This window comes from Felis catus, chromosome B1, assembly GCF_018350175.1.
Source record: "Felis catus isolate Fca126 chromosome B1, F.catus_Fca126_mat1.0, whole genome shotgun sequence".
NCBI classification, from domain to species: domain Eukaryota; kingdom Metazoa; phylum Chordata; class Mammalia; order Carnivora; family Felidae; genus Felis; species Felis catus.
The window spans coordinates 149,050,949-149,078,022 of record NC_058371.1 but is presented as its reverse complement, the minus strand read 5'-3'; the positions used below and the strand labels follow the sequence as shown (position 1 = coordinate 149,078,022).

The 27,074-nt window shown below is 35.7% G+C and overlaps 1 pseudogene; it reads left to right on the top strand.

The window, feature by feature from the left end:
- Nucleotides 1-796: 796 nt before the first annotated feature.
- On the top strand, nucleotides 797-25,777 carry LOC101098790 (annotated as a pseudogene).
- Nucleotides 25,778-27,074: the final 1,297 nt, after the last annotated feature.

Genomic DNA, 27,074 nt, shown 5'->3' with positions numbered 1-27,074 from the left:
CACGATATATTTGTGCACCTTAAACCTGCACAATGTTATATCAATGATATCTCAATAAAGTCAGAAAACAAAATTTTAAAATAAAGCATTATGCTAATTAAAGTGCCAGCACAAAAGACAACATAATGTATAATTTCATTTATATGAAATGCTCAGAATAGGCGATATATAAGACAGAAAGTAGATAAAATGTGGCTAGGGCTGAGAGATGAAGAAAATGGAGAGTTTCATTAGAGGGTAAAGGTTTCCATCTGGGGTGAAGAAAGTGCTCTAAAATTGATCCGTTTTGTTCACGATGGTTGCACAATTCTGTGAGTATACTATGAAATACTAAATTGTACACTTTAAATTTGGCAATTGTATAGTATGTGAATTACATGTCAACAAAATTTCTATGAACAGAACAAAAAAATCCCTTGAACCATCATATCCAAGCAAAATAATTCACCTGTATAATAACTTTAATTCTTGTTAAGAAGACTGCAGACACAGTTACCTCTTGCCTCTTCAAAATATATTACATAAGATAGGTGATTTGCACATGCAAGGTCATTGGCTCTTAGCTAGATAATAGAACTTATAATCATCAGACACTAAGCACATGTGTATACAGATGAAGTCATCTGCCTTTGACTTTTTCTACTTGCCATCCAAATGCTTTGACTGTTCATATAATGTGTTTACCTTGAATGTAAGCGTTACATTTTAACTTCTTGATTGACTTCTCCTTGGGTATTAGCACAAGCAATGGTAGAAGGAAACAGGAATTTGAAAAGAAGCATTACATTCCACCAGGATGTCTATGAAATGGATTTCAGTTCTTCTGCTGCTACAGCTGGGCTGTTACTTTAGCTCTGGGAGTTGTGGACAGGTGCTGGTGTGGCCCACAAAATACAGCTACTGGATCAACATGAAGACAATCCTAGATGAACTTGTCCAGAGAGGTCATGAAGTGACTGTTCTGACATCTTGAGCTTCCATTCTTGTTGATCCAAGCAAATCATCTACTATTAAATATGAGATTTATCCTACACATTTACTGAAAGATGACTTTAGGATTCTCTTCAGAAAATTGATCACCAAATGGACATACGATTTATCGAAAGATACATTCTGGGCATATTTTTCACAACTGCAAGAAAACTCGTGGGAATATTCTGACTGTATTGAAAAGCTCTGCAAAGACGCAGTTTTGAACAGGAAACTCATGACAAAATTACAAGAATCAAAGTTTGATGTCATACTTGCAGATACCGTTGGACCCTGTGGTGATCTGCTGGCTGAGCTACACAAAATACCTTTAATGTACGGTCTCCCCTTCTCTCCGGGCTTTACATTTGAAAAGTATAGTGGAGGACTTTCCCTCCATCCTACGTACCTGTTATCATGTCAGAATTAAGTGATCAAATGGCATTCATGGAGAGAGCAAAAAATATATACATGCTTTATTTTGACTCTTGGTTCCAAACATTTAATCAGAAGAGGTGGGATCAGTTTTACAGTGAAGTACTAAGTCATGTTTTTCACTGGTGGCATGAAGTCTTAATTATCCTAGTGCCTTGGAAGGTACATTTGTATAAAGTCAGAGGAATTTGTCTTTTATAAGTGAAACGATGAAATGAAAATATGAAATGATCTCTCAATCCTCAATCTCACAAATATTACCGAAAGACTTATACAACAGGGTCAGTTTGAACCTGTGGTCCGGTATTAGTACTTACACTCCAGGAAGTCAATACCCATAAATAAAGCACTGAGGATTTCTTGAAGCAATTACATATCCATTATTTGTGTGTTTGTTTTTAATATTTAAACTTTTTTTTTTTTACTTTTTTCTGGGTAAAGTGTTTAATCCTTCCTTTGTTTATTAAATACAGGGTGAAAATATTACTTATGATATACTTTATTTTTTAAAATAATTTGAAGTCACAGCATATTGAATCGAGATTTCCCATATAACCCCTGTCCCCACACATTCGTAAGTTCCCCCATTATCAACGTCTCCCACCAGAATGGTACATTCGTTACAACTGATGAACCTATATTGACACATTATCATCCAAAGTCCATAGTTTACAATAGAATTCACTTTTGGTGGTGTACATTCTATAGGTTTTAACAAATTTGTAATGACATGTACCCACCACTATTATATCAGAGTAGTGCCTTAAAAGTCCTCTCTGCTGCACCTATTTCCTACATATCCATTTTACTATACTTTTCCCATCTTTAAGAAAAGGCATTAGAAATTTCACTATCTTGATGTAAGCAGACGTGTAGACTAAGGAGTTCCATATTTCTAGCACAACAGTCTGTATAGAGTTTTGAGGACATTTTCATTTGTTTCTCCTCAGTTTCCTCATTTAAAACTTAAAGTGTTTTGTCACATTACCTGAAAGATTCCTTCACAATTGGAAGATATGGTGGCTCTATCCCAGACTCAGGAACCTAAAATATGAAGTTTCCAATGATTACACATTCTTTCACAAGGCCTTACAAATCATGTTTTAAAGGCTTAAACATCTTGTTGAAGGGTGCACACAACTATGTCACTCCATAAAGACAAAATGAGCCAAAGTTAACAGTGCACGTGTTTCCATACTTGATGAAAATATTCCAGCTGTTATTTGCAAATATTATTTAATACACAAAAATTATTAAGCTACTCATATGAACCAACCGCAATGGTAAGCACAAGGAATCAAGCCATACCCTCAAAGCCTCACAGTTTTCTTGGAAAATCTAGGATCAAGGAAATAACTTGCTAAATTATAGAAATTAGACAGGATTCTAGGGAAAGGTGTTTCCATTGGTTAACTGATTGGGGAGCTCAAATAGTTGCTTACATTTGCATCTGTTACTTTTGCAGCATTTCAGAGTAAACAGATGCGTGCTTAATTTGATAGTGGCTTAGGTTTAATAATCGTTTATGATTGTGAATGTACTACTGTGATGTTAGAAATGAGCCTCTTACACTTTGTCTTTTATATATACATGTGAACAACATATATATGTAAATATATATTTGCATCATTATATATGTTTGCATCATTATACATGCTTTGTATCATCTATGTATTGTGTGTGTGCATAATTAAACCACAAACACTTTTAAACATTTTTCGCTAAATTATTCCAAACTCCTTTCAGAAAATTCCCTCATATATTCACATTATATTACTTTCATCTCCTCTACATTTTGCTTGGTGTGGGTTTATTTATTTATTTATTTATGTGCTTACTTATTTACTCTTTTTTTCTATTAAGTTTTTATTTTGATTCCAGCATAGTTAACAGACAGTGTTATGTTCATTTCAGGTGACAATACAGTGAATCAACAATTCCATCCATCACTCAGTGCTCATCACAACAAATGCGCTCATTAATCCCCATCACCTATTTTACCCATTCCCCTCATTCACCTCCCCTCTGATAACCATCGGTTTGTTCTCTACAGTTAAGAGTCTGTTTCTTGATTTGTCTCTCTCTCTCTTTTTGTCCTTTGCTTGTTTGTTTCATTTCTTAAATCCATACATAAGTGAAATCATTTGGTATTGGTCTTAGCCAATTTCACTTAGCTTAATTTCACTTAGCATAATACTCTCTAGCTCCATCCATGTCATTGCAAATGGTAAGATTTCATTTTTCTGTATCCGTTCAATCTACAGACCCTTGGGCTGTTTCCATATTTGGCTATTATAGATAATGCTGATATAAACATATGGGTACATGTATCCATTTGAATTAGTATTTTTGTATTTTGGGGTATGTGGTAGTGCAATTGCTGGATCATAGGGTAGTTCTATTTTTAACTTTTTGAGAAATCTCCACACTTGTTTGTGTTTTTTATTTTAGCCATTCTGAAAGGTGTGAAGTGGTATCTCATTGCAGTTCTGACTTGTATTTCCCTGATGATAACTGACGTGGAGCATCTTTTCATGTGTCTATTGGCCATCTGTATCTCTTCTTTGGAGAAATGTATGTTTATGTCTTCTGTCCATTTTTTAATTGGATTATTTGGTTTTGGGATGTTGAGTTGCACAAATTATTTATATATTTTGGATAACTTACACTTTCTTGTATATATCATTTGCAAATATCTTCTCCCATTCAGTTAAATTGCCTTTTAGTTTTGTTAATTATTTCCTTCATTGCACAGAAGGTTTATTTTATTTTGATGTAATCCCTATAGTTTATTTTTGCTTTGGTTTCCCTTGCCTCAGGAGAAAAATCTAGAAAACCATATCTAGAAAAATATTGCTACTGCTCATGTCAGAGACATTACTGTCTTTGCTCTCCTCTAGGATTTTTACATTCTCAGGTCTCACATTTAGGTCTTTAATCTATTCTGAATGTATTTTTGTGTGTGGTGTAAGAAAGTGGTCTAGTTTTATACTTTGCATGTGGCTATCCAGTTTTACCAACATCATTTGTTGAAGAGATTTTTTTTCCCATTGGATATTTTTTCCTGTTTTGTCAAAGATTAATTGACCATATAATTGTGGGTTCATTCTGGGTTTTCTATGCTGTTCCATTGATCTATGTGTCTGTCTTTGTGTCAATACAATACTGTTTTGATTACTACAGCCTTGTAGTATAACTTGAATTCAGGAATTGTGATACCTCCAGTTTTTTTCTTTTTCAAGATTGCTTTGGCTATTTGAGTCTTTTGTAGTTCCATACAAATGATAGGATTGTTTGTTCCAGCTCTGTGAAAAATGCTGTTAGTGTTTTGATAGCGATTACATTAAATCTGTAGATTGCTTTGGGTAGTGTAGACAGTTTAGTATTTGTTCTTCCAATCTATGAGCTACCCTGAGTAGCTCAGTTAGTTAAGCATCCAGCTCCTGATTTCGGCTCAGGTCGTGATCTCATGGTTTATAAGTTCAAGCCCCACATCAGGCTCTGTGCTGACATTGTGGAACCTGTTTGGGATTCTCTCTCTCTGCCTATCCCCCAATTGTGCTCGCGCTCTCTCTCTCAAAATAAATAAACTTAAAATAAAGGAATACAACCACTGATACCTGCATCCTATTATAAAATTGAACTATGTGAAAGTCTTTGATTTCATGACCAAATTCTCTTTTCTTCCTGACTTTTAAACATATTCACATGACTGGGGCTTCTGAATGGCTCAGTCAGTTAAGTGTCTAACTTTCGCTCAGAGCATGATCTCGTGGTTCACAAATTTGAGCCCTGCATCGGACTCTGTGCTGACAGCTCAGAGCCTGGATCCTGCTTCAGATTCTGTGTCTCCCTCTCTCTCTGTCCCTCCCCTACTTGCACTCTGTCTCTCTCTCTCTCTCAAAAATGAATAAACATACATCTTTTTAAAAAAATATTCACCTGGCTGCTTTCACTCTCATATTCAGCCTTTGATAGGTAACAGATATAAGGTCTTACTATCTGGTTAACCTCTTAAGGCTCAACACAGAGGCAGCAGACAGAAATGCCCATCTTCCAGTCTTTCCCTGAAAGAGGTCTATTTCATACTTTAAAAGCTGCTTCCCAAGGAATAGGCTTCCAATTCAGCACAAATCTATCAACAGACTGCAATCCTCCCCGGAGTCCAGGGAGGTCTGTGGGTACCATTTTCATGTTGACATTTTCGCCCATTGCAGATTACCACTGCTTCACTGGAATGAGGTTGTACACATGTCTGACATGCCAGGTTTTGTGGCAGCTGCACAGGAAACACCAAACTTGATCCTTGGTTCTGGGATATTCTTCAAATACATCACACATTAGGTCACAAAAATGTCTAAACTTAAGAAAATTGAAATCATATCAAGCAACTTTCCTGACTTGGTCAGAAGTGTCAGAAGTGTTGTATTGTGGAATAATAAGAAATATATAGATTGGTCTTGATTCCCAGGTCCTGACAGAGAGCTCCTAAACTCCTTATAAATTTCTTAGTGGTAAGTACACTAGAACATCTTCTATTCTAACAATTGGTCTTTGATCCCTGTCCCTGACACAAGGCTTCTAAAACTCTTATATATTCCTAAGTGATAAGAACACTAAGAGCATCTTTTATTCTAATGAGGTAACTCTAGGCCGACTCCTGGGTGGGAGCTGGTCACCAGAAAGACCACAGCATAATTTGATCTTGCAACTTTCAACCTCATTCCCCACTGCTTTAGACAGAGCAAAGGAGCTAGAACTGGAGTTAATATTGATCATGCCTACATGAGGAAGCCTCTATAAAAACTCCCAAAGTACAAGGTTCAGAGAGCTTTTAAATAGGAGAACACATCCATGGATTGGGGGAACAATGGAACAAATGGAACATGGAACAAATCCACTGATCTAGAACTTACTACAATCCAAAACCTCTAAGACTTTGTCTTACGTGTCTTCTCATTTGGCTGTTCACATCCTTTAATACTCTGATAGACATAATTAAGTGTTTCCCTGACTTCTGTGAGCTGTTCTAGCAACTTATCAAATCCAAAGAGGGAGGAGGCCATGGAAACTTACAATTTGTAGCCAAGTTGAACAGAAGTTGAGGGTAACCAGAGTATGGACTACTTGTAATTGGCATCTGAAGTGACATCTCATGGGACAAGAGCCCTTAACCTGTGAGATCTGTTGCCTCCAGGTAGCTGGTGTCAGAATCAAATTCAAGGACACCCAGGTGGTATCATAGAGAATTTCTTGATATGGTAAAAAACAAAACAAAACACATATTTGGTGGCCAGTTGTGTCAAGAATGTTTTTAGCATGGTAGTAGTATGAGAATAAGGAGAAACACAGGAAGAAGACTGGAATGTTTTCTTACATTAAGAAACTAGAAATCAGGGGCGCCTGGGTGGCGCAGTTGGTTAAGCGTCCGACTTCAGCCAGGTCACGATCTCGCGGTCCGTGAGTTTGAGCCCCGCGTCAGGCTCTGGGCTGATGGCTCGGAGCCTGGAGCCTGTTTCCGATGCTGTGTCTCCCTCTCTCTCTGCCCCTCCCCCGTTCATGCTCTGTTTCTCTCTGTCCCAAAAATAAATAAAAAACGTTGAAAAAAAATTAAAAAAAAGAAACTAGAAATCAATTCAAAAAAGAAAACTGGTAAATTCACAAATATGTAGAGATTAAACCACATACTACTAAACAGCCAGTGGGTCAAAGAAGAAATTAAAGGGAAATCAAAAAATATCTTACGATAAATGAAAATACAGATATAAAGTAAGAAAATTTATAACATGCAGCAGAAGCAGTTCTAGAGAGAAGTTCATATGGATAAACATCTATACTAACTTTATTTTTTTTAATGTTTATTTATTTTTGAGACAGAGACAGAGCATGGAAGGCGGTGGTGGGGGGGGGTTGGTCAGAGAGAGGGAGACACAGAATCTGAAGCAGGCTCCAGGCTCCGAGCTGTCAGTGCAGAACCCGACGCGGGGCTCTAACTCACAAACTGTGAGATCATGACCTGAGCTGAAGTTGGACACTTAACCGACTGAGCCACCCAGGCGCCCCAACATCTACACTAACTTTAAAAGAAAGATCCCAAATTAAAATAAATTTTTTTACACCTCAATGAACTAGAAAAGGAACAAACCACACTCATTATGAGACGGAGGGAAATAACAAAGATCTGAACAGAAATAAATGAAATAGAGACTAAAAGACAATAGAAAAGATCAATGAAACTAAGTGCCATTTTTTAAAAAGATGAACAAAATAGAAAACCTATAGCTAGACTTACAAAGAAAAAAGAGAAAAGACTCAAATGAATAAAATTAGAAATTAAAGAAGAGACCTAACAACTGTAACACACAAATATGACAGATCATAAGAGGTTACTGTGAAAAAATACATGCCAACAATTTGAACTACCTACAAGCAATGGGAAAATTCCTAGAAACACACAACCCATGGAGACTGAATCGTGAAGGAATAGAAAATCTGAACTGACCACTTATCAGTAAGCAAATTGAAACAGTAATCACATCACTCAAAAAATAAAAGAGCAGGAGCAGGTAGCTTCACTACCAAATTCTACCAAACATTTGAAGAAAAATTATTGCCAATCCTTCTCAAACTCTTCCAAAAAAATAGGAGAGAACAGTTTCAAATTTATTTTATGAGGCCCACATTAACCTGAAACCAAAATCAGACAAGAACACTATAAGAAAAGAAAATTAGAGGTCGATATCCCAGATAACACAGATGCTAAAATCCTCAACAAAATAATAGCAAGCTGAATTTAACCACAGATTAAAGGAATGTATTAAAAAAATTGCATACCATCATCAAGCGGAATTTATTCCAAGGATGGTTCAACATCTGCTAGTCAATCCATATAACATACCACATCAAAAAAAGTACAGATGAAAGTCATATGATCATCTCAATAAATGCAGGAAAAAAACCTACCTACGAAAGTCAACATCCATTTATGACATAAACTCTCAACAAAGTGGGTATAGAAGGAAAACACCTCAACATAATAAAGGCCATTTATGGCCATCTCACAGCTGGTACTCAAAGGTGAAAAGCTGAAAGTTTTCCCTCTAAGATAAGGAGCAAGACAAGGATACCCACTCTTGCCACCTTTATTTAACATAGTACTGGCAGTCCTTCCCATAGCATTAGGCAAGAAAAAATAAAATCACCCACATTGGAAAGGAAGGATCAAGACTGCTCTATTCGCAGGTGACATAATATTATATGTAGAAAACCATAAAGACTACACACACACATAGACACACACACTACTAGAAGTAATGAAGGAATTCAGTAAACTTGTAGTGTACAAAATCCAAACACAAATATCAGTTGCAGTTCTATACCCTAACATCAACTCTCAGAAAGGAAAATTAAGCTCTCTTCCTCAGTGCTACCTGAAAAAGTGGCAGCCTTCTCCTACTGGGCATCATGGCCACCCTCAGACCTCTGGTGAAACCAAAGATCATTAAAAAGAGGACCAAGAAATTCATCCAGCACCAGTCAGAAATTCAATATGTCAAAACTAAGTGCAACTGGAAGAAACCCAGAGACATTGGCAATACGGTGCACAGAAGATTCAATGACCAGATCTTGATGTCCAACATTGGTTATGGGAACAAGAAAGTAAAGTACACGCTGCCCAGTGGCTTCCGGAAGTTCCTAGTCCACAACATCAAGAGCTTAAAGCGCTACTGTTCTTCAGCAAATCTTACAGTGCAGAGATTGCTCACAACGTCTCCTCTAAGAACTGTAAAGTCATTACGGACAGAGCAGCCCAGCTGGCCATCAGAGTCACCAATTCCAGTGCACGCTGCACAATGAAGAAAATGAATAGACAGCTTATGTGCATGTCATATTTGTGTTAATAAAACCACAAAACTATTAAAAAAAGAGAAATTAAGAAAGCAACCCCATATATAATTGTACCAAAGAGAACAAATACTTAAATACATTTAACTAGGGAGGCGAGATATATGTACACTGAAAATTAAAGAGACTGATGAAAGAAACTGAAGAAGACTCAAATAAATAGAAAGATATTTCATGCTCATGTATGGGAAGAAGTAACATTGTGAAAATGTCCACACTACCCAAAGCAATCTATAGATTCAATGCAATCCCTATCAAAATTCCAATAGTATTTAGTATTTTTCTTTTTTAAAAAATGTTTATTGATTTTTGAGAGACAGAGAGAGACAGAGCATGAGAGGGGAAGGGGCAGAGAGAGGGAGACACAGAATCTGAAGCAGGCTTCAGGCTCTGAGCTGTCAACACAGAGACTGACGCAAGGCTTGAACTCACAAACTGCGAGATCATGACCTGAGCCGAAGTCGGATGCTCAACCAACTGAGCCACCCGGGCACCCCTTAGTATTTTTCATGGAAATAGAGCAACCCTAAAATTTGTAGTAAACCACAAAAGGCCCCAAATAGTGAAAGCAATCTTGAAAAACAAGTACAAAGCTAGAGGTGTCACACTTCCTGATTTTAAATCATGTTACAAACCTATAGTGATCTTAACAGTAAAATATTGGCAAAAGAGATCAAAGGAACAGAATAGAGAGCCCAGAAATAAACTCACACATATATGGTCAATTAACTTAAGACAAAGGAGGCAAGAATATGCAATGGGGAAAGGACACTATTTTCAATAAATGTTGGGGAAACAGGACAGTCACATGCAAAATAAGAACACTGGACCCCTATATTGGACCCTACACAAAAATTAACTCAAAATGGATTGAAAACTTAGATATGAGACCTGAAACTATAAAACTTCTAGGAGCAAAACATAGGGGATATGCTCCTTGATATTGGTCATTGCAATAACTTTTTAGATATAACACAAAAAGCAAAGGCAACAAAAGCAAAATAAACCAGTGGGACAACACCAAAATAAAAAGCTTCTGCGTAGCAAAGGAAACTGTCAACAAGATGAAAAGGTAATTTGTAGAATGAGAGAATATATTTACAAATTATTTTCCTGATAAGCAGTTAACATCCAAAATATATGTAAATAACTCATGTAACTCAATAGCAAAATAACAAACAATCCAATTAAAATAATGGGTAAATGAACTGAATAGACGTTTTTCCAAAGGAGACACACAAATAGCCAACAGGTACATGAAAAGATGCTCAACATCACTAATCATCATGTAAATGCAGAAACAAAATAATGAGATGTCACCTAACACCTATTAAAATGGCCCTTATCAAGAAGACAAGAGGTAACAAGTGTTGGCAAGGATGTGGAGAAAAAGAAACCCTTGTGCACTTCAGTGGGAATGTAAATTGGTGCAGCCACCACAGAAAACACTAGGGAGGTTCTTTAAAATATTAAAAGTAAAACTATTGTATGACCCAGCCACCCAAGGAAACGAAATCACTATCTCAAAAAGGTATCTGCACTCCCATGTTTACTTTGGCATTATTTACAATAGCCATAACATAGGAACATTCTAAGTGTCCATCAGTGATGAATGGATAAAGAAAATGTGGTGTATTGATATATACCTAGGGATATTATTAAGTCATAAAAAAGAAAGAAATCATGCCATTTGTGACAACATGAATGGACTTCAAGGGCATGATGCTAAATGAAATAAATCAGACAGAGAAGACAAATACTGTATAATCTCACTTGTATGTGAAATAAAAAAAAAATTGAACTCACAGCAATGGAGAACCGGCTGGTGATTGCCAGAGATAAAAGCTGGAGTTTGAGGGGCGCCTGGGTGGCGCAGTCGGTTAAGCGTCCGACTTCAGCCAGGTCACGATCTCGCGGTCTGTGAGTTCGAGCCCTGCGTCGGGCTTTGAGCTGATGGCTCAGAGCCTGGAGCCTGTTTCCGATTCTGTGTCTCCCTCTCTCTCTGACCCTCGCCCGTTCATGCTCTGTCTCTCTCTGTCCCAAAAATAAATAAACGTTGAAAAAAAAATTAAAAAAAAAAAAAGCTGGAGTTTGGGGGAAATGGGTTAAGGTGGTCAAAAAGTACAAACTTTTAGTTATGATGTAAATAAGATCTGGGGATGTAATATATAGCATGTTGACTGTAATCAATGATATTGTATTGTATATTTGAAAGTTGTTAAAAGAATAGATCTTACAAGTTCCCATTACAAGAAAAAAAATTTGTATCTATGTGAGGTGATGGATATTAACTAAACTTATATATATATACACACAATATATACATGCACCAAATTATTAAGTGGTATACCTTACAGTGTTATATGCCAATATCTCTTAGTAAAACCAGAAAATAGATTTTTAAAACACCGACACTAGAAAAAGAAGAGCAAACAAAACCCAAATATAGTAGAAGAAAGGAAATAACAAAGATTAGAGCTGAGATACCCAAAAAATGGAGAATAACAAACAATAAAGCAAAAGAACAGAACCAAAAATTTGGTTCTTTCAATATATCAACAAAATTAATAAATCTCTAGCTAGATGGACACCCCAAAAAGGAAAAGACACAAGTTTCTAAAATAAGAAATGAGATTGGAGATACAACTAGCAACCTTAGGCAAATAAAAAGGATCATAAGAGAACATTAACAGAAACTGTATGCCAACAAATGAGATATAGGTGAAATGGACAAATCACTAGATAGACATGGATATGAAAAGAACTCAAGTAGAAACAGAAAATCTGAATAGACCTATGACAACAACAACAAAAAGATTGATTGAATTAGGGATCAAAAACCTACCACAAAGGAAAGCCCAGGCCCAGATGGATCCATTGAGTGATTCTACCAAGAATTTAAAGAAAAATTAGTATCAATTATTTTTTAAAATTCTCCAAAAAATACAAGAGCAGAAAATACATTCAATAAAACATGATACTAAAACCAAACAATGACATCACAAGAAAACTACAGACCAATATCCCTTTTGAATATACCCAAAAACCCTCAACAAAATGCTAGTGAACCAAATCTTTAACCATGTAAGAAGAATTATATATATATACACACACACACACAAATGGAACTAATCCCAGGAATGCAAAGTGGCTTTAATACCTGAAAAATCAATTAATATAATACCACATACAAATAGAATAAAAGACAAAACTGCATGATTATCTCAATAAATGCAAACAAATTCACTGTTGTTATTCTATGAACTCCAACAACCTTCATGACAAGAATACTCAATATATCAAGGAATAGAAGTGAGCTTCCTCAAACTGAGAAAAGGCATCTACAAAAAATCCATGCCAACATCATACTTAATGGTGAAAGACCTAAATGCTTTCATTCTTAGATAAGGAAAAAGACAAGGAAAGCCAGTCTCTTCACTTTCATTTAATGTAGTATGTAGGTACTAGCTAAGACATTAAACAAGAATATGAAATAAAATAAATCCAAATTTGCAAGGAAGAAGTAAAACTACTGACTGATGACATGATCTTATGTAGAGAAAATCTAAGGGTGACACTAAAATAACATTATATCAAAACACAAACCAAGGAAGTTTTCAGGATACAAGATCAATACACAGAAAGCAATTGAGTTTCTATATATTTTGCAATGACCACTCCAAAATGAAATTAAGAATATAATTCCATTTACAACACCATCAAAAAGAATAAAATACTCAGGAATAAATTTAACAAAGGAAATTCAAAACTCACACCATTGAAAACTCTAAAATACTGTGGAAGGACATTAAAGACTATCTAAATCACTTCCTGATTTCAGAGCCAACTATAAATCTACAGTACTCAAGGGAGTGTGTTACAGGCATAGCGATAGATGTATAGATCAATAGATTTTAAATCCAGAATAATTCCTTCTGGGAAAATTAATTATCCACATGTGAAAGAATGAAGTTGGATCACTCTACCTCAAACCATATACAAAAATTAACTCAAAATAAATAAAAAATCTAATGTAAGACTTAGAAAAATAATTTTTTTTATTTTTTATTTTTTATATATGAAATTTATTGACAAATTGGTTTCCATACAACACCCAGTGCTCATCCTAAAAGGTGCCCTCCTCAATACCCATCACCCACCCTCTCCTCCCTCCCACCCCCCATCAACCCTCAGTTTGTTCTCAGTTTTTAACAGTCTCTTATGCTTTGGCTCTCTCCCACTCTAACCTCTTTTTTTTTTTTTTCCTTCCCCTCCCCCATGGGTTCCTGTTAAGTTTCTCAGGATCCACATAAGAGTGAAACCATATGGTATCTGTCTTTCTCTGTATGGCTTATTTCACTTAGCATCACACTCTCCAGTTCCATCCACGTTGCTACAAAAGGCCATATTTCATTTTTTCTCATTGCCACGTAGTATTCCATTGTGTATATAAACCACAATTTCTTTATCCATTCATCAGTTGATGGACATTTAGGCTCTTTCCATAATTTGGCTATTGTTGAGAGTGCTGCTATGAACATTGGGGTACAAGTGCCCCTATGCATCAGTACTCCTGTATCCCTTGGATAAATTCCTAGCAGTGCTATTGCTGGGTCATAGGGTAGGTCTATTTTTAATTTTCTGAGGAACCTCCACACTGCTTTCCAGAGCGGCTGCACCAATTTGCATTCCCACCAACAGTGCAGGAGGGTTCCCATTTCTCCACATCCTCTCCAGCATCTATAGTCTCCTGATTTGTTCATTTTGGCCACTCTGACTGGCGTGAGGTGATACCTGAGTGTGGTTTTGATTTGTATTTCCCTGATAAGGAGCGACGCTGAACATCTTTTCATGTGCCTGTTGGCCATCCGGATGTCTTCTTTAGAGAAGTGTCTATTCATGTTTTCTGCCCATTTCTTCACTGGGTTATTTGTTTTTCGGGTGTGGAGTTTGGTGAGCTCTTTATAGATTTTGGATACTAGCCCTTTGTCCAATATGTCATTTGCGAATATCTTTTCCCATTCCGTTGGTTGCCTTTTAGTTTTGTTGGTTGTTTCCTTTGCTGTGCAGAAGCTTTTTATCTTCATAAGGTCCCAGTAATTCACTTTTGCTTTTAATTCCCTTGCCTTTGGGGATGTGTCGAGTAAGAGATTGCTACGGCTGAGGTCAGAGAGGTCTTTTCCTGCTTTCTCCTCTAAGGTTTTGATGGTTTCCTGTCTCACATTTAGGTCCTTTATCCATTTGGAGTTTATTTTTGTGAATGGTGTGAGAAAGTGGTCTAGTTTCAACCTTCTGCATGTTGCTGTCCAGTTCTCCCAGCACCATTTGTTAAAGAGGCTGTCTTTTTTCCATTGGATGTTCTTTCCTGCTTTGTCAAAGATGAGTTGGCCATACGTTTGTGGGTCTAGTTTTGGGGTTTCTATTCTATTCCATTAGTCTATGTGTCTGTTTTTGTGCCAAGAAAAATAATTTTAAAAGCTCTTAATAGGGGCGCCTGGGTGGCGCAGTCGGTTAAGCGTCCGACTTCAGCCAGGTCACGATCTCGCGGTCCGTGAGTTCGAGCCCCGCGTCGGGCTCTGGGCTGATGGCTCAGAGCCTGGAGCCTGTTTCCAATTCTGTGTCTCCCTCTCTCTCTGCCCCTCCCCCGTTCATGCTCTGTCTCTCTCTGTCCCAAAAATAAATAAACGTTGAAAAAAAAATTAAAAAATAATAATAAAAATAAAAGCTCTTAATAAAAAAACATGGGATAATATTTGTAACCTTAGATTCAACAATATTTTCTTAGGTAAAACACCAAAAGCACAAACAACCAAATTAAATTTGTATTAGTTGAACATCAAAATTAAAATTATTGTGCTTCAAAGGATATCATCAAAAAAGTGAAAAATAAACAACCCACAGAATTAGAGAATATATTTGCAAATCATGTCTGATAATGAGCTTGTACTGAAAACATATAAAGAAATACTACGACTCAATAATAGGAAAATAACCAATAAAAAATGAGTATCTAAAGTATCTAAAACAAATTTCTACATGGAAGATATACATATGACCAATAAGCACATGAAAAAAATGCTCAACATCGTTAGGCATCAGGGAAATATAAGTGAAAACCACAATGAGATACAACTTCATGCCCAGTACCATAACTATAAACAAAAAGACAATAACAAGTGTTGACAAGAATGTGGGGAAATTAAAATCATTATATATTGCTTCTAGGAATTAAAAATGGTACAGCCACTTTGAAAAACAATTTGCAAATTCCTCAAAGGTTAAACAGAGAGTTACTATATGAACCAGCAATTCCACTTCTCGGTATATACCCATGAAAAAGGATAATGTGCACATGTGCAGATTTTTCACCTCCCGGTTAAATGTTCACCTAACAATTTTATTCCCTTTGATGCAACTGTAAGTGGGATTCCTTTCTTAATTCCTCTTTCAGATAGTTCATTGTTAGTGTATAGAAACTCAACTGGGTTTTGTATGTTGCTTTTGATCCTGCAATTTTACTGAATTCATTTATTAGTTGTAACAGTTTTTTTGTGGAGTCTTTACCACTTGCAGAGAGAATTTTACTTCTTTTCTGCTTGGGAGCAGGTTCCATATTGTCAGTGCAGAGCCCAGGGCAGGGCTCAAACTCATGAACCTTGAGATCATGACCTGAGCTGAAACCAAGACTTGGGCGCTTAACCAACTGAGCCACCCAGGCATCTCTCAAATTTTTATCAAGCAGTATGATGTTAGAGGTGGGCTTGCCAGATATGGCCTTTATTATACTGAAGTATGTTCCTGGTATACCTAATTTGGTGGGAGCTTTTATCATGAGAGCATGTTAAATTTTGTCAACTGCTTTCCTGCACCTATTAAAATAATTATATGACTCTTATCCTTCATTCTGTTAGTTTGATGTATCATGTTAATTTGTTGAATCATCCCTGCATACCAGAGATGATTTCCACTTGGCATGATGTAAGATCTTAATGTGCCTTTGAATTTGGTTGTTAGTATTTTGTTGGTGAATGTACTGATGTGAATGACATTAGAGATAAAATGTTCCTCTCACATTTCTTTCACATCACCTTTCATATATATATAAATATATATGTAGATCTATATAGATATACACAACACCCACACACAATTGCTTTATCAAAGAACACTGTCAAACATCTTTGGCTCATCATTCCAAATTGCTTTCGGAAAATTACTACAGTCACATGACAAAATTCTCATTTTGTCTAACAGTTGTTTTATGTTTTTGTATGTGTTTTTCCACCCACAAAGACCCAATACATTATCTGAGTTAATGGGGAAGGCTCAAATATGGCTCATTTGAACCTACTGGGATTTTGAATTTTCTCGTCCACTCTTACCACATTTTCATTTTGTTGGGGGACTCACCTGCAAACCTGCTGAACCCCTGCCTAAGGTAATATATTTCTTTATTTTGCTTTGGTCACTTTGCATTTTCAATATGAATGATTCTATTCTTTACTTAGACAGTTTATTTATAGTGAGAGAGATATGGGAAGCTAAAGTGACCTGCCAATTAGAAACTCACGTATTTCTATACAACATAAGTACCTGAATTTCGTTAACATTACAAAATAAAGTGGAATTCCTGGGAGACTTTGAGAATAGTGTCAGTTAAATCAAGGCCTAAATTATTCAATACATAAGTAAGTAGCAGATATTCACTAAAAGAATACTTCCAAAGTAGTTAGCATATTCTAAAGGTGAGTGCCAACATGCAGGGAAACTGTAGAGTTTCATGACCACCGACCTGACACTCTATCTGGAAAGACAGAATACAAGCACATAATAAAAACAGAATGAAACATGTTATAATAATGAAGGATCACAGCGGTAAGGAACATTCAGTGGGAATCACAGAGAGCATATCTCAGTCATTGATAATCAAGGTGTAATCCACGGGATATGCAGAAGGATACACAGAAGGATATGAAGAAGGGATGGGAGCAGAGACTAAGGAAGACACAAAAGCAAAGCAAGTAAAAGAAGAATGACAATTCTCAAGAGCTCCAAATTTAGCCTAGCAGGAAGATGCCAAGTGAAGGACAGATGATGCTGGACGGAGAAGCTGGAGACAATCATAAGGAGGTTCAAACCTCTAGTAAGGGCATTAAGGAGAAAATGAAAAGGTTTAAGAAAGGGAGTAATATGATCACATTTCCTTCTTTAAAAAATCCCTCAGGATGTAGTCACTGAGTTAGCCTGTAAAAGAGCAAGAGTGAAAAGGGGGACCACTCAGCAGGCTGTTGCAAAATATAGACAGCAATTATGGAAAACTACACTACACTTCATAAAGAGATGATAGTAATAATCATCGTTGCTCATACTGCTGTTGTGGAGGAAAAAATAGTACACATAAAACATCCCAAATATCTTTGGCACATACTCAGTAATCCAGAAGAAATGTTAACTCGGTATTATTGTTAGTTTGGTACTATCACATACTATTAATAATCAACCCAATGGTGCCAACCACCCAGATCTAATTCCTCATTTAATAGGAACTGGTTTTCTAACACATCAAGATTATACTCTCTAGAAAAGTCCTAGAGAGCAGGTATCCTATGGAGTTGTTTAAAAGTATATGTGTAATGATTGGCAATGAGACAAGCATGTTAAAATGCTCACTTTTTTTGGTAAGGGTTAAGGCTCTTTGCCAGTTCTCTAACTAAAAGGAAAACCATTCCTCGATGATATAAATGTGTTCCCTAACAATGTTGGAGCTAAATCCAACATTTATTTGCATCTACTCCAGCATTTAAATCACTCCTCAACTACGTGAGTGGAACTAGAGGGTATTATGCTAAACGAAATTAGTCAGTCGGAGAAGGACAAATATCATATGATTTCACTCATATGAGGACTTTAAGACAAAAAAACAGATGAACATAAGGGAAGTGAAAATAATATAAAAACAGGGAAGGGGACAAAACATAAAAGACTCATAAATATAGAGAACAGAGGGTTGCTGGAGGGGTTGTGGGAGGGGGGGTTGGGCTAAATGGGTAAAGGGGCATTAAGGAATCTACTCCTGAAATCACTGTTGCGCTGTATGCTAACTAACTTGGATGTAAATTGAAAAATAAATAAATTATTAATAATAAAAAACATTCCTCATATGAAATCCCACGATTTTACATGTTAGAGCATTTAAAAAAGTTTTTTTTTATGTTGTTATTTACTTTTTGAGACAGAGAGAGACAGAGCATGAACAGTGGAGGGGCAAAGAGAGAGGGGGAGACACAGAATCTGAGGCAGGCTCCAGGCTCTGAGCTGTCAGCACAGAGCCCGGTGCGGGGCTTGAACTCACAAAGTGTGAGATCATGACCTGAGCTGAAGTTGGACACTTAACCAACTGAGCCACCCAGGCACCCCCCATCTTAGAGCATTTTAAAAGAGTGACTTAGTTTGTTAGAACAGATGTTTTCTGCCTACACCAAATTTACAGAAAACCTCAGTAAAGCTCCCCTAGGGAATATAGGTCTCAACATCATAGCTGCCTGACAGAATGAGCACAGAGAAAATGTAGACTTCATATATAATAAGAACCATAAATTCTGCCATATAATAAAGATCAAATAATCTCTACCACTTGAATCTTAAAACTACCCACAGTTTAAAATTACAAACAATTCTATTCAGTTTATAGGATGATATTCCTTATGAAGGAAAACAATAATCTAATACATTTTAAACTGATAAATCTTTAAAACATAAATAGGAAGCAAATGATCTTTAGTGGACTACTTTACAATTTCTTAAGAGATCCTTTTGTCTACATCTTTGCTGGTAGCAACATAAAACTGGTATCTTATTTGAGAGTAAAACACAATGTATCTTTTGATTGCAAATTATTTATGCTACCTCTGATAAGTTTCACAAAGTTCAATGACAGTGGTAAGATTAGTGAAAGTTCTACCTTAGCTAACCTTATTCTTAAAAGATTTCCTCTTTCAGTTTTGAGAAAATAATTGTCAGTAGGAAGGAGAAAAAAAAGAAGGAAGAGAAAGACAAGAAGGATGTGTGGCAGATAATAATGATTGCTAATAGTAGCTGTTGTTATTAAGTTGCAAAAACAAGATTTGAATCCATGTCAGTGACTGTGAAGACATTGTTACACAAAGAAATGGTTTCTACATACTACTTACTTTCCCATTAATTATTACCTTCTCAGAAAATTTTTGTACACTTTTTAAGAGTTAAGACATTTGGCAAGATGCATCAAGAGTCTTAAAAATGTTTATAGCCATTGGCTTCATAATATACTCATAAAACTATACAAAGAAAAATAATCCAGAGGTGCAAAATCTATTTTGGGCAATTATTCATAAGATAAACACTGTAAATAATGGAAGTATTGTAAATATCCAAAATTAAGCAATGAGTAAATAACTTATATTTGTGCATATTATACCATTATAATCGGTTTAATCAAATAATGCTTAATTACACTAAATTAGCTGTAATATGAGGTTTAGTTGAAAAGAAAGGGACAAAATGATAAATATAAGAGCACAATTTCCTTATAGAATGAAAAAAGTATAAATTAGGATTAAATTTTTCAAAACATGTCATAATATAGATTTAATTATATGAATAAAGATTAGAATAAAAACATACAAATTTTAGCATAATGTCCTCAAGCTCCATCCATGTGGTCCCAAATAGCAGGATTTCCTTTGTTTTCATAGGTAAATAATATTCCACTGTGTGTGTGTGTGTGTGTGTGTGTGTGTGTGTGTGTGTGTGTATGGGAGTGCATATATCTTGTCAATATCCTGTTATTTTTTTGGGGTATACACCCAGAAATGGAATTGTTGGATTATATGGTAGATATATTTTTTGTTTAGTGTTTTATTTTTGAGAGAGAGGGAGTGTGAGTGGAGAAGGGGCAGGGAGAAGGGGACAGAAAATCCAAAATGTGCTCTGCACTAACAGCAGGGGCTCAAACTCACGAACTGTGGTATCATGACCTGAGCCAAAGTTGAGCCATCCAGGAGCCCTGGCAGATCTATTTTGTTTTTGAGGAATCTCCATATTGTTTTTCATAGTGGCTGAACCAATTTACATTCCCATGTACAGTGTACAAGGGTTCCCCTTTCTCCTCATCCTCACAAACCCTTATCACTTCCTGATAATAGCCATTCTAACAGATGTGAGGTTATATCTCATTGTGGTTTTGATTTGCATTTCTTTGATGATAAGTGATTCTGAGCATCATTTGTGTACCTCTTGGCTATTTGGATATCTTCTTTGGAAATATGTCTATTTAGTTCCTCTGCCCATTTTTTAATCATATTGTTTGTTTTTTTGTAATTGAGTTGTAGCAGTTCCTTATATATTTTGGATAATAACCACTAATCCAATATATGGCTTGCAAATACTCTCCCATTCTATAGGTTGCCTTTTCATTTTGTTGTCTCTTTTGCTGTTTGAAAGCTACTAAGTTTGATGTAGTCCCACTTGTTGGTTTTGTTTTTGTTGTTTGTGGTTTTGGTCTCATGTCCAAAAAAATCACGGCCAAGACCAATGTCAAGGAGCTTCTTCACTATCTTATCTTTTAGTAGTGTTATGGTATCAGATCTTATGTTTAAGTCTCTGATTTATTCGAGTCAATCTTCGTGACTGGTATAAGATACAGGTCCAATTTCATTTTTCTGACACAGTTTTCCTAACACCATTCATTGACAAGATTATCCTTTCCCCGTCGGGTATTCTTGGTTCCCTTTTTGAATATTAGTTGACCATTTATATAGGGTTTAATTCTGGACTCAGTATTCTGTTCTAGAGGCCTATATGTCTATTTTTATGCTGGTCCCATAGTGTTTTAATTACTATAGTTTTGCAACATAGTTTGTAATCAGGGAGTGTTATGACTTCTGCTTTGTCCTTCTTCCTGAGGGATGCTTTGCCTAATTGTAGTCTTTTGTGGTTCCATAACAGTTTTATGCTTGTTTATTCTATTTCTGTGAAGAAAGTCATTGACACTTTGATAGGGATTGTGTTGAATCTATAGATGGTTTTGGGTATTATGGACATTTCAGCAATATTAATTTTTTACACCCATGAACATGGGAGGTCTTATCATTTGAGTCTTCTATTTTTTTTTTCCACAATGTCTTATAGTTTTTGTTGTATAGACCTTTCATTTCTTTGGTTAAATTTATACCTAGATACTTTATTGTTTTTGATGCTTTTGTGAATAGGACAGTTTTGTTTATTTTTTAGATGTTTCACTACTGGTGTATAAAAATGCAATTGATTTCTATATGTCAATTTTATATTCTGCAACTTTACTAAATTGGTTGATTAGTTACAACAGTTTCTTTGGGTGAGTCTTTGGAATTTTCTATATACAAAATTATATAATCTGCAAAAAAACACAACTTACTTATTCTTTTCCAATCAGATGTCTTTTACTTCTTATTTTGCCTAGTTGTTCTATCTAGGACTTCTAGTACTATATTGAATAGGGCTGGCAAGAGTAGTGTACTTATCTTCTTCCTGATCTTACAGGATGAGCTTTCCATTTTTCACCATTTAGTATAGTGTTAGTTGTGGATTTGCCATATATAACCTTTATTATGTTGAGTTGTATTCCTTCTATGACCAATATGTTGAGGGTTTTTTTTATTATGAAAGGATGTTGTATTATATCAAACCTGTATTTGTATCTATTGAGGATTGGATTATTTTATTTTTTATTCTATTAATGTGATGTATTAGAGTTACTAGTTTCCATATATTGAACTATCCTTGCATCTCAGGAATAAATCCCACTTGGTCATGGTGTATAATCCTTTTAATATGTCTTGAATTCAGTTTGCTAATATTTTGTTGAGAATTTTTACATCTATATTCATCAAGGATATTGATTTGTAGTTTTCTTTCTTGAGGTGTCCTTATTTGGCTTTAGTATCAGGGTAATGCTGGCCTTGGAGAATGATTTTGAAAGTGATTCCTCCTCTTCAAGTTTTTGGGAGAATTTGAAAAGGATTGGCATTAATATTTCTTTATATGTTTGTTAGACTTCAGTGAAGCTGTCTGTTCCCGGGAATTTCTGTGTTGGAAGGTTTTTGATTACTGATTCGATCTCTTTACGCATTATTGGTCTGTTCAGATTTCTATTTCTTCATAATTCAGTCTTGATAGGTTCTGTGTTTCTAGGAATTTATCCCTTTCTTCTAGGTAATCTAATTTGTTGGCATATAATTGTTCATAGTAGTTTTTTGTGATCCTATGCATTTCTGAATTATCAACTATAACGTCTTCTAATTTTGAGTCTTTTTTTCTTAGTCTGTCTAAAGCTTTGCCAATTTTGTTTATCTTTTCAAAAGGACAGAGAAAAATATGCAATATCTCTTATTTGTGGAATCTCAATAAGCCAAACTTATAAAAAACAGAGAGCGGTTAGTGTGGTTATCAGGGGCTAACCACCAAAAAAAGTGGAGAAATAGCAGAGATATTGTTTAAGGGTACAGACTTGCAACTAGCAGTAAGTACGTCTTAGAGAGCTAATGCAGAGTATAGTGAATACAAAAATAATGTATTGTAGTCCTCAAATTTCCTAAGAGACTAGATCTTAATTATTCCAACCACAGAAAGGAAATCATTATGTGACACAATAGAGGTGCTATAATTACAATGGCAATCATATCACAATATACAAATGTATGAAGTCAACCTGTTGTGTACCTTAAATTACACAATGTTATATATCACATTTCAATTTAAAAAAAGAAAGCATACAAAATATTAAGCCAGGCATATCCTGATATAAAGCATGAGTAACTCTTATTTCCTTCTTTGTGATTTTTTATACTTTTGTAAATTTTCTTGCAATAAGCTTAAATTATTTTCACAAGCATGTCAGGGAATGAGAACAACCAGTCCACATCAGTCATTAATCCACAGAGGATATATTACTGTAATACCATAAGGAACCATCTTGCACAGTACAAATGAAGAAGCTTTAGGCCAATGAAACAAAACACTGAAAACAGGTAACCTTAACTGTTGGTACACATCACTGAAATCACACATGTTACAAGGATGCACTGGGTGAATTACAGGAAAGTTCAGTGATCCTCATATTAAAAATAATGTCATCTGGGTGGAATTATACTTTGAAGAATGCTCTACAAAATATAGTCAACAGGATCACCAAAGCTTGAAAACAGTTTCCTTTTTCTGTAAAAACAATTTTGAAAAGAAGTTTTTTGACAATGATTAGGATGAGAAAGTAGAGTTTTTATATTGGAAAGTTAGATCATTATGTTCCAGAGAGAAAAGAATAACCAATTTAAAGAAAAGAAGCAAAAAAAAAAAAGACAAAGATGAGTATATGGTTTCGACCAGGTATCCAGGAAACTTTTGTTCCTCTACAATTTTTTTTCTTTTTTCTTTTTTTGGTAGGAGGGTACACTGAGCAATGTGGAGTTAGTCTAGAGTAGAAAGCAATATTTGTTTTTAACTGGCATGGATCAGGGACAAGACATGATGATTCTGAAACATTTGCAGGCAAATATGTCCTCACCAGGAGCCTTATATAGTTTGAACTGAGCTACGAAGGAGGATGACCACATGTCTGCTGGACAAAGCCCTGCATACTTCTCCCACCGCAGTGCAAGTGCTCTCTGAGACACTCACTGTGGTGATGACCAGGGCCCCTCCATTCACTTCCAGCTACACACAGCACATTCTGATGAGACATCAATTTTACAATATAATTTCAGGGCATATGGTATCATATGCAGACAAACCCAGCAATATTGTTACTCAAATCTGTAACTACAGAAGTATATTTCCGGGTTGTAAAGAGGATTCGTAGGATGCTTTCACAAAAGTTCAAACTATAATACCATACTCCTCAATGTCAGCAATCAGTAATTTAAGGAGAGAGTTTGGGAAATTTTGAAAAATTTGAAGGTAAGGTATAAAGAATTATAAGGCTGAGATAACGTTAGATATAAACTCATCTTAATCGTAAGTAACATTTTCCTAGTGCTCACAGTCAGGTAAATGAAATTCTAATGAGTAAAATAATTCTCCAGAAAACCTGCCTGGAATAAACACAAATGATTTAGTAGAAGTATAACAATAAACGATAAATGCTGTGTGGCTCTCTTCCAAAAATCCACAGTAGTAATTTAAAAAAAAAAGGTTTTTTTAAAAAATATTTATTTATTTTTGAGAGAGAGAGAGAGAGAGAGAGAGAGAGAGAGCATGAATGCAGGAGAGGAATAGAAAGAAGGAGACACAGAATATGAAGCAGGCTCCAGGCTCTGAGCTGTCAGCACAGAGCCCTACATGGGGCTTGACCTCACGAACTATGAGATCATGATCTGAGTCAAAGTCGGACGCTTAACTGACTGAGTCACTCAGGGGCCCCCACAGTAGTAACTGATAGCACTATTTATAAAGAGTCTGAATATAATACTCTCTAAGAGTATCTCCTCCACACTATTGTGTGCTGGCTCTATTTAATCTCTTGCTAACACACACATACACTCATTTGCACAAATATATATAATAGAGGAAATTGACCTCATGGACACATCTCTTTCCCAGGATATGAGGGATTAGATCTGTTAAAAAACAGCCATTACTGAAAACAACAAGGAGTTTCCTCAAAAGATTAAAATAGAATTATCAAATGATCCAGCCGTTTCATTTCTGGGTATATATCCAAAAGAACTGAAATCAGGATCCAGATGACAGATTTGTACAGCCATGTTCACAGCCACACTATTAACAAGTGCCAAGAAGCAAAAGCAACCCAAGTGGCCATCAAGAGATAAAGTAATAAACTAAACATGGCATGAACAAAAAATGGAATATTACTTGGCCTTTAAAAGGAAGGAAATTCTGACACATGTCACAACACGGACTAAGTTACAGTAAGCGAAAGGAGCCAGTCACAAAAAGACAAATGCTGTGCAACTCAACTTACATGAAGTATCTAGACTTGTTAAATTCATAGAAACAGAAAGTAGGATGATGATTGCCAAGGGCTAGGGAAGAGGGAGATAGAGAGTTTTAATAGGTATAGACTTCCAGCTTTACAAGACAGAAAAGTTCTGAAGAGTGGTTGCACAACGAATACACTACTGAACTGTATACTTAGGCATAAATAAGATGGTAAAATTTATATGCATTTTACAATTTAAAAAAACAGCTGCTCCCTTAATTCCTGATTATATTTTATGTGTTTGTTTCTACAGTTATCCTTTAAATAGTGTTTGCTTTCCTGTTCCTTTTTTTGTGATAGAGCAAATTCTTTTTTCACAGGAAATGGGAAAGTTTTCCCAGAGCCCTGGAAAAAAATGGTATTGTGGTTTTTACTCTGGGGACCATGGTCAGTAACATGACAGAAAAAAGTGCCGACGTGATTGCATCAGCCCTTGCCAGATTCCACAGAAGGTAAAGTATCTTACAAACAGCTACTTAATAAGTCAAGCTCTGTAAAAGTTTTGATTATAAACATTTCCTGCAAGACAGGTAACTATTATGCCTACATATTTACCTCAGATATCCATTTAAAAACCAAAATAAAACACAGCAGGGGCTAAAGTAGTACCGAGGGTGTCTGACAGTAACTTTGACATTGACACTGTAATATATATCTATATACCATATATAAATTATATATATATATATGTGTGTGTGTGTTTGTGTGTGTGCGTATATATATATATTTATATATGAGGTGCACAATGAAATTTTGGTATTATAATGGTATTGTGGGCAGGTACAAAATCACTAAATTCTACCTTATCATTTGCTCCTTTGCACTGAAGGATTCCTGAGGACCCTGTGCATGTTATCAGAACCCTGTAGATGTTACCAGAAAAAAGTTAAACTTTCACAGTAGCTGTACTAGCACAATAATGTTAAGCAATATTGATAAAAATCTGAATGCATCATGCAGTTTTTACACATGCCATATAATCCTTCTTTTATTTCCTCTAAATTTTGAATAGGCCTATTCAGTGTGCTTTTCAGGATGGCCAGAGCTCACCAAGCCGTGTCCAGGTATCTAAGCCAGCCACGATGATTTAGAGAAAGAAAAATCATTCTGTCCTGGTTGACTGGGCCCTACTAAAATCTGAAACAAGAAAATAAAAGATAGTTGAGATGGGTCCTGTCCTTAAGTGAACCCTGTGCATTATAAAATCTGGCCTCAAATGGACTCTGCTTCTAACTACTGCTCCTGATGGAGAAAGAAGGAATAAAAGGAGTCAAGCAGAGGGAAGACTGCATGTAAAGGGCTCAGATGCATCCTTCACCTTAAGATATAATAGTTTCTACTAACATATAAAAAATACCTGGGGTCTTTGGGTATTTGCGAACTACTTTTTAGTTTCCCATCTGATAGAATCTTCACTTAATCACCTATGCTAATTTTTTTGCTGAAAATCTAAAGTTACTTTACATTCTGCTTAACAAACAGAAGTTAAACACTAGTAAATTATAATCCAAGTCATGGGGATTGCTTGGAAATTCCAAAATCCGCACCGTATTTTCGTACTGGTATATACATAAACCATGTTAAACAATGCCGTCAATGCTTTGTGCTTCATTTTTCAACTACTGGAAGTCAGCTGAATAAATTTTAGCATTACAATTTTGGAACTTTTTCAACAACCACACTGCTATTTATACATTATCAACATCGAAAGAATTTCTCTGTCTACATCGAAAGAATTTCCAAACCAGCAGTA